This window comes from Falco punctatus, assembly GCF_963210335.1.
Source record: "Falco punctatus genome assembly, chromosome: 6".
NCBI classification, from domain to species: Eukaryota; Metazoa; Chordata; class Aves; order Falconiformes; family Falconidae; genus Falco; species Falco punctatus.
The window spans coordinates 63755398-63768124 of NC_137585.1; the positions used below are offsets into that span (position 1 = coordinate 63755398).

Consider the following 12727-nt stretch of genomic DNA (forward strand, 5'->3'; position numbering starts at 1 on the left):
TGCTAATTTACAGTAAGTTTTCTACTAGTGTCATGCTAAATTACCTTGGGAAATGCCTGACCAGGTAAAGAACAAAAGCTGTGGTGTGATGTGATGCAACTCTTCTTTTTTTTTAAAAAGAAATTATCTCAAAATTCATACTGAAACCATTAATGAAGTTACCAAAGACTTCTGTAGTTTGCTAACCAGTTGTGCATGAGGCTAGGGGATGGTGTGTGCATAGTAGGCTTTTTGGTATAAAGGGTGGTACAGCAAGAAAAGATTCATCCAGGGTAGCTATTAAGAGCTTGCTTCTATACCTTAAGTGCCATTTGTGGTGGTTGGGTTCTCATGACATATGTAAACTGTAGCAACAGTGAGCTAGTTCAGTATGTGGACTCTTGTGGTGCCAGCTTGTACTCCTTCGGGTTTGTCATCAGAGTACCTCTCAAACTGCAGGACCGCATGCAGGACAAATCCAAAATGAGTGGTGCAGTCCTTGAGGTAGATCATAATTTAATAAATGGGCAGGCATGCAAGGATGATTAAGTTGTGATACCTGGTGTGTTGATCTATATAATGTGTGTCCACTCTCCAGAACCTGCATGGCTTTCTGACAACTGGAAAATTGAGCATTACTTAGTGGGAGCAGGTAAGAAAGGAATTCTGCCAAGAGCCTGTAAGGAGTTCTGCGTATTGGGTTTCCAAGGCAGTCCATTAGGTAGCTCATCTGGAACATCATGTATGTGAAGAAAAGGGAGGTGTGTTTTTGCCGAAACACTGCACAATTGGAGCTCTAGGTAAAAACACCAGGTTACACCAGGAGAGACAGAATCCCTTGATCTTAACATTTGTAAGGTTCTGAAATACTGTTGGGTTTTTTTCTTTGATGTTTTCCTAGTTGGACATCAGGTAATGAAATAGTCCTTTACATTGTCCTGTACTGAGGGAAGCAGTAAATTCTGTGTTTAGTTCCCCCATGGGTATTTCCTTAAAATAGACAGTCTTTGGGATCTGGGACTCTTGATCCTCTTTCCTACCTCAGGATAAGGAAGAAGCTTTGCAGTTCAGTATATAAAATCTGTGCTTACCTTTGCTTTGGAAAAAGGAACCTTGTATTCTTACTGGCCTCACCTGCCAAAGAGAGGTATTTCCATTTCAACTGTGCATTTTAATCAGATGCTTTTACTTCAAGGCATAAACTGTAGGGTTTTCAACATTGTACTTTAAAATGATCTAGAATAGCTTTTGTTATATTCATAGATAACTGCCTGTCATGATACAGAAGAATGCTAGGAAACTAACGCTGTCCTAGCCAAAACCAGCATACCTCTGCACTTAAAAGGTGGGGTAAAAGACTAGTACTCTGTGGGCTCTCGATAAGAGCACATTGTGCCATGTCAGCATAGTCATTCCAGTTGGTGTCTTACAGAAGAAATGGTAATACTGGGCATCATTTTATGTATGTGTTGTGTGTACGCACACAGATGTTTTCAGGGTTGGTTAGAAGGATTTGCTCCCATAGTCCTGTTTGAATTGCTGGTTGGTTGCATGAAGAGGGAGGGTGGTCTGATAAATGGACCAGATGATGAGAAGCTTTTTATCAGCAGCTGGAAGTTCTCCTGACTCATGTATTGTCCACAAAGTCACTTTGTCAGTTGTGTTTGTCAGTTGTACATTCGAAGTCAGGGTACGATATCTACGTAAAATTTCAGACACAATGATACATCTTAATATTTGGGCTCTTGAGCAATAAAAGCCTAATATCTGACCTTGTGAGACAGCCTGTTCCTTGCACGTGCGTGAGCAAAGAGGCATCGCGGAGCATACTGCCATTCAGCCAGACGGTTGAGGGAGGTGAATGACAAGCAAGATTTGAAGAGACAAGTACAGACAGCAACCATAAAGAAAGCCATTTTCTTCTTCAGGTGTCTCCCTTCTTCTAAGAGGGTCCACTAGCATTATGGCATAAGAGGAGACAAACCACAAAGAGGTCAGCGTAATGGCTACTTCACATGCATTTAGTTAACACAGGCAGTGGGTATTCAAAAAGAAACTCTCCATTTGACAGTGCTGTCTTCTAGATGACTTAGAAACATAAAAACAAAACTTGATTTTAGAAGAACACTTTTAATTTTTGTCAGATACGAAAGTACCTGTAAGTTTAGTGTGTGCCTTGCAAAGAGAGGCGTGTGCTAAGACTGATTTTCAGATTTCTATTTTATGAGTTGTATTTGTGGTACGATGGTTTCATATGTGGAATTCTGGCACCACCATTAACACTTGGAAGTTTTTATGTGCACTTTGTAGGAGCACTCCTGTGCCACATGAATAGGACCTGTGTCCTGGGATGATCTGTGTTGCTCATGGTGCTTTGCTGGGCTCAAGGATAGGTTTATCAGTAAGGCTTGGATTCTCTGTCTGCAACGATATTCTAGGGTACAGGAACGCCCAGGGAGCGGGACCCATAGTAACACAACTGCTTAAACAACAACTCTGCAACTGGGGGGGGGGGGGGGAAGAGGTGATGTATCAAGCTGGAATATATACAAGAGCTGGCTTATACATTGCTCAGCTAAGTGGTAAATAGTGTGTGTTCTTGCCTTCCTCACCTGTGCTCTCTCTGTTAATGTGAGTCCGGTGCTCCAGAACTGCAGTTCTTGGAAGACTTGTGATGCTTGAAACTGGAAGAAGCCTAGCAACAAAACTTTCTTCTTCTCCCTCTTCTCCCTCTTAATTTCTTGCTCAAAAAGCAAGATAAAAGCACTTGCTTTTTCTGATCTTTTTAGATACCTAAGGTCCAAGTTTACCTAGAAATTCACAGATTTTGCAAACTGAAAATGTAAATTCAGTGATCAGTTAGGTGTCCGACTGGCAGTGGTGCTTACTCTGTCTTGCTTAGCTCTCTCAGGCAGATACATATGCATGCAGAATGATGGAGGAATGCAGGATCTTAAATACACAGTTGCTACCTGTATAAGCTGCAGCTGTGTTTGTCTCTTGGTGCTGGAAGGGGTGAGCATCAGGTAGAGGATGGGTACTGGTCTTTTTAAACCTCTTTCTGTGCAAATGCTAGGTAAAAAAAAAAATCACCTTGATTATATAAATATTTCTGTATTGATAATACATTTTCTTAATATGAAACTTGGAGACTAATAAATCATTGTTAAACTTCACTTAGATTTTATTTTCCCCTAACTGAGGCTACTTTCTGTAGCTCAGGGGTGAGAGCCTATATCCAAAAGGCTATGTATGACTCACAACTCTTTCATATAGCCTACTATCACATTACTTTTTCACATGAATACAGAACAGTACTGACATGTTTATTAACACATGGACATGGCTTGTTAAATATGGTTAAAAGCCCTGGCCCTTAGCTAGAAAAAAATATTGCTGATGTTGCTGTGAACGGTTCCATCACAAGCCGTTTTCACTTGCAAAGACTCCAGTTGTTTGTGAGTAGCCTTAATCATTGAGTGCCACCTGTGTTTAAGCAAGCATGGGATGCAGAGATAAATCACCACTCCTAACTTTTACTCTCTGAGGGATGGACACCTTACTACCTGTTCACTTCCAGCTCAGAAATCACTGGTTCAGCTTGCAGTTTTATGTATCATACTTGTATCACACAGTTTAATTTGCTTTGGGCTTTGAGTCTTGCATGGAGGTAGTGGGGAAAACTTCAAATAAAAGAACTGTTTTTTCTTTAAAACATGAAACCATTATAGATATGTGATGAATGTATCCAAAATCCACTCCTCCTTAGTCTTTCAGCACCTCTTCCGTGATGGCAGAAGTATGTCTCATTTTCTGTAGAAGAAATGGTTCTTCCCTTTTTCCCCTTCATCCTGGCTGCTGTGTTGTCATGAGACATGCCCTTTCTTTAATAAACATCCTTCTTAGCTCACTAGCTTGGAGGACTGGACTCACTGCTCAGGCCAAAAAACGACAACCAGCTCTGTCAGCCTTCCAGGACAAGAGCTGGTGTGCTTTTTAGTAGGGTGTTCGCTACATGGATGGTCAGTGTGGGTGGTCCTCTGCATTTCTTCCACTGTCTGCAGTGTTTTACAGTCCTTCTGGAAGGGGCAAGCTCTAGATGAGACTGGGTTTGTCTGAGGCAGTTGGTTTCTCATCAGCCTTCTGGTGACAGGACAAGGTGGAACAGAGGCTGGAGAGAGGAAGTTCATGTCTTTGTGGATATATCTGTCACACATAATCACAGAGACTTCCAGTCTCCCTTACGAGTTTAGTTGTATATTGGTACCCTCAGTGTAATGTAAGAGTTCAAATACCCAGATGACTTTGAAAACAAAGTACTTAATGTATACTACCTTGTGCAGAAACAACTATTTCATTAAAGCTTGCTTTAAGAAATTTTGGAGATCATTACTCTAACTTTAACAGGGGAGATTAGCTTTAGGGAGAGCATTTACAGTATAAAGGGACCATGACAGATACAGAGCAAAGCAGGGCCCAGAACTCAAGAATGTTTTCAAAAGCTCTGTAGCCAACAAAGGCACCACAAGCCATATTGCACACTCCATCGTGATAGGCTCTGCCCAAGCTGTTTAGTGTCGTTGGAAAGCCAGATACAATCGTCTGAGCAAAGCACAGTGCAGATGGCACATGTAGTACTTCTGATACCCAATCTAGCTCATTTACAACTAGCTGATATCTCTGGGTGCTACTGTATTAAGCTATGTAAATTCTCAAGAGGCCTGCCACCCACCGCTCTACTTGTAAGTGCAAAACTGTCTGCGTATATGCTACAGTATGCCATGTGTAAGAAAAGTAAATTTGTTATTAAAGGGATGCTCTTAAAAATTGCCTTCATCCTTATAGCTCCCTCCAAAAATGTAACATTATGTGGTGGGTTTGTCAGTGTTCTGGATATTTGTTTCGTCTTTGCTTGCAGTGAAGTGTATATACAGCTGAACAGAAAATACTTAAAATACACTATACATCATATTAATTCAGGAAATTGGAACATCTTAAATAATACATTTAGTAGCATCTTGGCACTTTACATTTTCTCACAGTTTCCAAATAGTGTTTTCTCTCCTTGTAAGATTGGGGGCCAGTTCAAACCTGTATTCAGTATGCCCATGTGAAAAAGAATTTGCCTTTAGAGTAAAATTTAAGAGTTGCTTTTTTTTTTCTCCCCTTTTCGTGCTTCTGAAATACTAAATCTCTTACATTGTATGTGTATAGAGGAGAAGATAATAGGTGAGAATACTGCATCAGGAAAAAAGATCAGTGGAGATAAGACTTAACACTTAAAACTATGTGGGAAAACTTGCTGCAATGTGAAATAAGATTTAGGGGTTTTAAACTAAAAGGGTAATAAGACACAGACATGGAGCCTGGGGAGGGATCTGTGTTGTGTTTGTATTTCTCATCTGTTGCATAAGCTTGGACAAGTTGCTTGGCCTTTCCCTGCTTAATTTCCCCTGTCAGAGATAGGTATGTTTTACTTGCTATCAGTAAAGCACTTAAAAATCTTGATCTAGTATTATTGTGGACTTAAATCTTACTTGAACTTACTTAAAATGTTTTTCCTCCTCACTCTTGCTTTCCCAAAGACAAGAATAAATAGAAATATTTTTTTTTAAATGGTATTGATTGACTGATACTCTGCAGCTGCTTAAGGTAGGGTTTAACTAACGCTTTCTGTTGTCCAAACATCTACTGAACAGCTTCCCATCCAGATTACTGTTGGATACCTTGCATTTCTAATTCTGTTAGGGGCATGGTCTGTCAAGAGGTGTTTCCTTGTTCATTTGACTTAGCAGGCTGGAGTTTCAAAACCTGGTGTAGCAGGACTTTGCAGACTGCTTTACATTAATAATGGCTAATCTTACACATCAGTCAGAGCTTGGGGCATCACTGATGGGTGGCTGACAAATAGCCTGATGATGATGGAAACGTAGTGTGTATCACCAGAAAGCCCACTGTCGGGCTATTAATGTGCTCTGCATCGTCATCAGGTCCTGTGGCACAGTGCTTCAACAGCATTCTGGCCCTCGATGTGAAGGGCTGACGTACTCGTACCAAACTGCTCCTACCCAGCAGCAGTGGGTGGTTTGCTTGGGTGTTGTGCGGCACAGCAAGCATGAATCTCTGTGCAGAGAGGAGTTCGTGCCCTGTGATGCTGCTACTGTTGTGAATTCAAGCAGGCATTAAACTATATGGATGCAGTGGTTAACCAGGAAAATGCATTGATCTTGCCACAGCCAAGTCTTGCAGAAATAGTTTCATTCAATGGAGTTAAATCACTGCACTTCAGGAGAAAGAGCTATCCAGTGAAACATCCTTGCTGAGAAGCAGCCTGACACCCTGATGTGCAGCTTTGCATTCTCTGTTAATGTTACCAATGTCCTGGCAAGAATCCCATGTACAGAGCTGAAGAAGTAGATGGTATAAAAGCCAAACTCCTTGGGCTTTTTGTTCTGCATTGATCCATCGGCCTTGCTGCAACTGTACTGTCACAGAGCATCTGTATTCCACATCTAGAAACACAGAGTGTACTCCTGAAGGATGGCTCCCCAGTGTTGCACTGTTTCACTTCAGGGGTGTTGAAAACCCTGCAGTATGTATACAAGCTAGCTGTAATCTATTTTAATTAAATGTAGTAGCTGCGTACATACTGCAGAAGGGATAAGACGGGGATACCTCACATCTAATTTGTCATTTTGCTGTTTGGATTTCTTTGCTATTGTCTTCCCTCTTGCGGATTTGTGCCGTAACATTTCATTCTCTTCCTCCTGTGCTGTTAGCAATGGCATCTGTTTTTTGAAATAACAGCAAATTTTCTTAAAACTTTTTCTGTTGTTGAGAAGCCATTCTTGCTGTATGATGGCGGAGGCATCCCTGTCCTTCCTGATACATGCATCTGTACAGGATTTATTTTAATTAGAGAGCTACAGGAAGCAGAATCCTCATCCCGTGGGAGCCTTCTCATATCTGATTTTTATTTTTTGAATGGGGGAGCTTGGAGTACCCACCCTAGGGCTGGCAGGCGGCCTGGCAGGAAGCTGGACAGACTGGCCTGCCGGCCAATCTTGTTGTCTTTTATAGAGAATTTTGGTGAAGTCAGCACATTTCCATGCAATCAGTGTTCTGCAGTGTGAAAATTGTGTTTGGGAGTTTTTTCAGCAGCTCTAGTTTTAGACTGCAACTTGTGGGAAATTGTTGACTAATTTTAGTAATTCCTGTAGATGATTTTGTGAGTAGAGAAGTGGTTTCTGTGGAAGAAAATTCTCTTGGAAGGATGTTCTTCAGCTGATCTGAAGGATTGCGTGTTTCCATGTCATGGTTCAGGTAGGTGAGTTATCTGGCAGGGACCTGATGTACCCCATCCACAAGTCTCGCGTAACAGCAGCTGTTTCTGATCAGATTGCTGCCAGATGTTGTTCTGTTTTCTTAGAATGGCTTACCTGCAGGAAATCCAGATAGTGTAGGACCCAGATCTTCCACCTTTATTGGTAGGGCAAAGTGCGAAGGTAGTAGCAGTCTGTGGGGAAATACAGCCTGGGAAAAGCGACCGAAGATGTCCAGGTCTGGAGGACTGCGGGTGGCCCAGGCCAGGCATAGCTGTGCTGCTGGTCCACAGGTGCCTTGCAAGTAGAGCATTGTGTCGTAGCACACGTGTTTGAAGCAGGCTGCGTTGCCTCATTAAATCATGTCAGTGCTAAACTGGGTTTGACTCTTCAGGTGGTCCAGTTTGACCTCCTGCTCAAAGTAGGACTGACTTGGAAGTTAGGTCGAGCAACTAAGGGCCTTTACTAATTGCAGATCTCCATGAACAGAGAGTCGATAACCTTTCTGTTCCTGTCTTCCAGTGTTTTCATAATGAAGATTTTAATTTTTTTTTACCTCTTGGGTCTAATCAGAATTTGCCTTATTGCAGCTCATGACTGTTACTGCTTGCTGTTCGTCTGTGTGCTCATGAGAGGAGTCTGTGTTTTCTTAGTAGCCCTTGTAGGTAACTAGAAGGCTGATGAAGGGGTTTGTCTAATGACAGGTGTTCTGTGTGAGTTTGCAAGCTGGATCCAGGAATCTTCTTTGGATCACTCTTCCTCTCTTGGCCCATGGACATGCAAGAAGGAAGCTGAACTTGCATTCTCAACATACAGTACTGCTATTGAACAATGTTGATGCTTTCTGGGTTTCTTCAGCATCTGATGTAAACCCCTTCAAATCCACAGGCACAATAGAACCAGGTGTCTAGCAGTTCAGACAGACAAGACTGATCTTTAACATATTTTTTTCTCTTGGTTCTCTTCAATAAAAAAATATATCTCCTTGGAAGATTCTTTGCATTATGAAATATTTTGAAGTGAGTTTACAATGAATCACCTCAGTTCAGTGAAAATAATTTCAAGGAAAACAGTACTTTTAAGTAGTTGCTGCTTTCAGAGGAAACACAAATGTAACTTTGAACCTCAGAAGCAGCTCGCGTTGTGGTGGCCTTTGAGTATGTCCTTAGAATGGATTGAAGATTACACAGACATTACAAATCATCTGTATTATTTTGAATGAGCAGCTCTTAAATGGAGTGCAGTCCATTAGGGAAGTATGTATTGGAAAATGCAGAAGACTTTTTATGAGGTTTTTTTTTTGTTGGCTGCTGGAGCCCAGTATTTGCACAGCCACTGTGTAAAAGCTGCATGTGTAAATCTCATCGGAGGGGAACCCAATCAGTAACCAAGAGCACCAGTAAAAAGAGTAAAGAGGGGAACTTTTCCCCAGCATGTAGTTAGTTTGAGCAGGTTTAATGCTTGTGTACACGCAGTGTAACTTCACAGGAGTCCATCCAGACTCACAACAGGTTAATAGTTCCTTCAAAATCAAAGGAGGTATAATCTTATAAAACTTGCATAATAGGAAAGTTTGGCCTTTATATCCAGAAGCTAAACTGGCCAAGCAAACACCTAATATTGACTTGAATTCTTAATCTAACTTTGAGTGTGAAACTTATCTCTAGCAAAACAAACCATACCTTTTTTAAAAACATATTTAGCTTCTTCCTCAAAGAAGCATGTATGCCATGTGCTCCTGCCTTAGCAAAAGGTAACTGTTTTGACTCACTTCATGCTTACTGTTTTCTCCCTGTTTTCTGCTCCAGTGCTCAAGATGCATAGGGAACTAGAAGTCTGGTAGCATAGCTGTTGCTTAAATAGAACTGCAGCAAGGTTCAAGAGTTGCAGCTTACAGGAGTCAACTCTGCAACTGTTTTTTTCCATACCCAAGAAGCATGAGTCAGATTTTGCTAAGTGAGTCAAATCTATCCTCAGATTCATTTGAAGACACCGTAATGGATATATAATTTGCAACAGTGCTATGCATAGAAAGGGTTTAATAAACTAATTTAGTTTGCAGTATTCCCTCTGAGTGGGAAGAGGGACAGGGTAGATGGAAGTGGTTGGAAAGTGTGGAAGGAATGGCAATTCAGGTGTACCTCCGTCCCCAGGAACCGCACATAGTCATGTGGCGTAGAGGGTATAGAAAGATTATCTTTAATTCACTGCTCCTGTGGGAGTTTGCTGGGGCCTGAGAGGCGGTTAATGCAAGTATGCCTACCCTTGGTGATGCTGCTGAACTGTGGTCTTCAGCCTGACAGCACCGCTTAAGTGAAGATGAGGGTTGTTGCTGGACTTCGAAAAGGCTGACAAAGGCTACTCTGCTCATCCTATGGTATGCATGTTGGGGACCCAGACACAAGCCGCCCTCTCCCACAAGAAGGGCAGTACTTTCATAATACCTTCCTGGAAATCAGTCCCTATTCCTTTGCTTTGCATTCCTTCCATTTATCTTCACCTGGCCAGTGCTGCTGTGCATGAAGCTGGCCTCCAAGGTCAGATGTACTAGAGCTGCAGCCGTTTACCAGGATGTGACTCTTGCATGTTTTGCTGGCTGTGTCATGCAAAAACACTCCCTTTCCTCTGGAGGAATGACCAAATGATAATTAAACTTTTGAGGCCCAGTCACCTTCCAAGTCTTTCTTCTCCTCTGTTGCCATGTTTAACCCTCCCTCTGAGAAACCTCTGTTGATTGTGAATTTTGACCAGGAAACGAATTTGATGGCTCCATTCTCAAGCATCGGCCGTTGACTGGTTGCAGTCAACATCCTAATATTGTGCTCAGAAGAGTGACTAATACCTCCTGTCTGGCATAAGTCTTGAATGAACTAGTAGACAGGCATGCATTTATTTTTCCTATTCCCATGTGCAGTCAACCTAGAAAGAATTTTTTAGATTTGCTTTTCTTCCGCAGTTTTTGGTGGGGACCCTGAGGAAATGAATGATGGAATTCAAATGCAGCGGTTCAAAGAACATCTTTGCCATTCCTTATTTGTGGTACAGAGATGAGTTGGCAGTGTCAGATACATGGTTCCCTGACTGACACGCACAATCCCTTGTAGGTCCCTGGCTGCTTTTAATTCTTTTGTAACTCAAAACAGCTTTGAGTTGTCTTCACTCTGAATGAAGAACGTTATGTATTTAAAAATGTCTTGGGTTTAGATCATTCAGATCTTTATTACCTGTTCTAAATGGTTTTGATTTGTAAGAAGTTGATTGTAGAAGACTGGGATTCGGGAGTCCAGCAGCAATCATGTCACTCGTTGGTGGTTTTTCTTTTCTCTGGTTTAAGCTTTGCCAAAGCTTCCTGAAACATATGTTGTTTGAAAGGTGCTGAAGCAAAAACAAAACCCACAAAGGAAACAAACCCAAACAAAACATCAAAAACTTTTAATAACCCACAAGCATTAGTGTACTTGTGTGGAATGAGATGGTTGGTTACCTTGTGTATGCCACTGCTGTTTGTCCCATGTTTTGCTGGGGTGGTCGGGGATGACCTGGAGCAGGCTGTGTGTCCCCAGTGAATGTTCTGACTGCTGCTGGTAACACGTGATGCTGCAGAGATCTGCTGTGCTACTTATCTGTAGCCATGCTGTTCAGGAGCATGGCACCTTTGCATACAACTTGCGTTCTTCAGAACTGCTTCTCTTAGGTTTTTACTTCATGCTCTTTTTGCACCTTTTCTGTCTAGTTCCTCACTTCAATTCCATTTATTTGAGTACGTGACTCCATTACCCTTCTTTATCTCCAATCCACCAGTAATGCCTGAGTTAATTAGAAAGGAATTGAGAGCAACAGGTTTGAGATTGTTGCATGCTGAGATTTCTTTTTGGGAAACTGCATTCCAGTTGGAGAAAGTAGCTTTTGCCTAAGGGAGTTCAGAAGTTTGCTTCAACTGTCATGCTGACCTGCAAAGCTGCTTCCCTCTCAGATGTTCATGTAAATTTTTATTCCTAAGGAATTTAACAAGGTTCACCAGTGGTACTTGCCTCTTTTTGACAGCTCCTCAAGAATATAGTTTCAAGTAAGTCTGTAAATTTTGGCACCTGTAGCTGAGTAAGATAAACGTAATCCTGATAGCAGCTAACTCACCAGTCATCTAGTCACTATTGCATGAATGCAGTCTCCCAGAAGGTGTTTTGTATACGTGAGTGCTATATTGTGTTTGCTGCACATGGTTAAGGATGCTTGAGTTACTCCAGTGAGGACAGGTTTATAAATCAGCACTCACTTTTGTGCAGGATTTTTCAAACAGAACCACTTCCTGGACAGTATGATAAACGGTTACCTTTTTTTTCTTCAATTATTTTTATCTTGTTTTGAATCTTTTCTTGGGGTTGCTGCTACACATGCTGGAGACAGATCTGACAGTTTTGAAGTACAGGAAAATACCTGAGGGGCTGGTATTTAAAGACTTATCAAAAAGCACTTTGTGGACCGCCAGCCCTATTTTCAACTACATACATTATTGCTCAGATATTTACGTGAAGCATGCCCTGTATTCTCTTCAGACTGTGCCTTGCTCTTCAGACAACACAGAGAAATCTGCGATAATTGGCTATTTAACGTTTTATTATTTAGATGCTAGTGTCATAATTGGATCTGCAGGTTATTTTTAAACATAACAATGAAGTTAGATTGTACTGAAACAATATCACCAAAAAAATGTATAAAATTCACCCAGTTGATTCATAGTTTGTTTCTACAGAGTGAAATACAGATGAGGTTTCTGAATTCAGCCTAATAGAACCATAATGGCAATTCATTTTACTGTCTGCACACATCACGTGTGTATGTTACCAAGTGTTTGTTAAAAGGGAGTAGAGCCCTTCAGTATTTAAAAGAGGGCATCATATTAAAAGTGAGCTTGTACCAGAGTCATGGGTTTTTTGTTTGGTGTTTTTTTTCCTCTCTTTTCCATTTTTAGGTCAGATGATTCAGGTTTTCCTCAGTGCTTTTAACCTTTTGCCATCTGAACAAGCTGCTCAAGGGACAGCAGTGCTTTGAGGCCATTGCTGAAAAAAACATTGCCTCTGCTAGGATAACTCTGTTTTGCTGTCTTCCTTGATGTTTGCTCTTAGTTTCTTAACCCTTTGTTACTTTCTATTTTTCCTTAGCACTACAGGTAGCATCCTAGTAAATGTTCACCTTTACTTTTCCTTTCACCTCTGACACCTTCCCCTCTAAGTATAAAAGTCCATGTGTGGGGGGTGGATGGGGGGAATGGCCTGTAGCTCATCTAATCTATCAGCTTTTCATGGAAATGTAGACTTAATTGCTGGCAACGGAGCAAAAACCAGAGCATTATCATTTCTCATTTTCATTTGAACAAAAATGTACGTGCCTTGCTGGACGTTACATCCCCTTATTTTGTTCCCCAAATA

At 41.4% G+C, this 12727-nt stretch overlaps 1 protein-coding gene across 1 annotated transcript in view; it reads left to right on the top strand.

The window, feature by feature from the left end:
- The window catches only part of LOC308066323 (uncharacterized protein), a gene marked incomplete at its 5' end in the record, with an annotated part of 129465 nt that overhangs the window by 66724 nt on the left and 50014 nt on the right, over positions 1 to 12727 (top strand). The gene's annotated exons all lie outside the window — the stretch shown is intronic.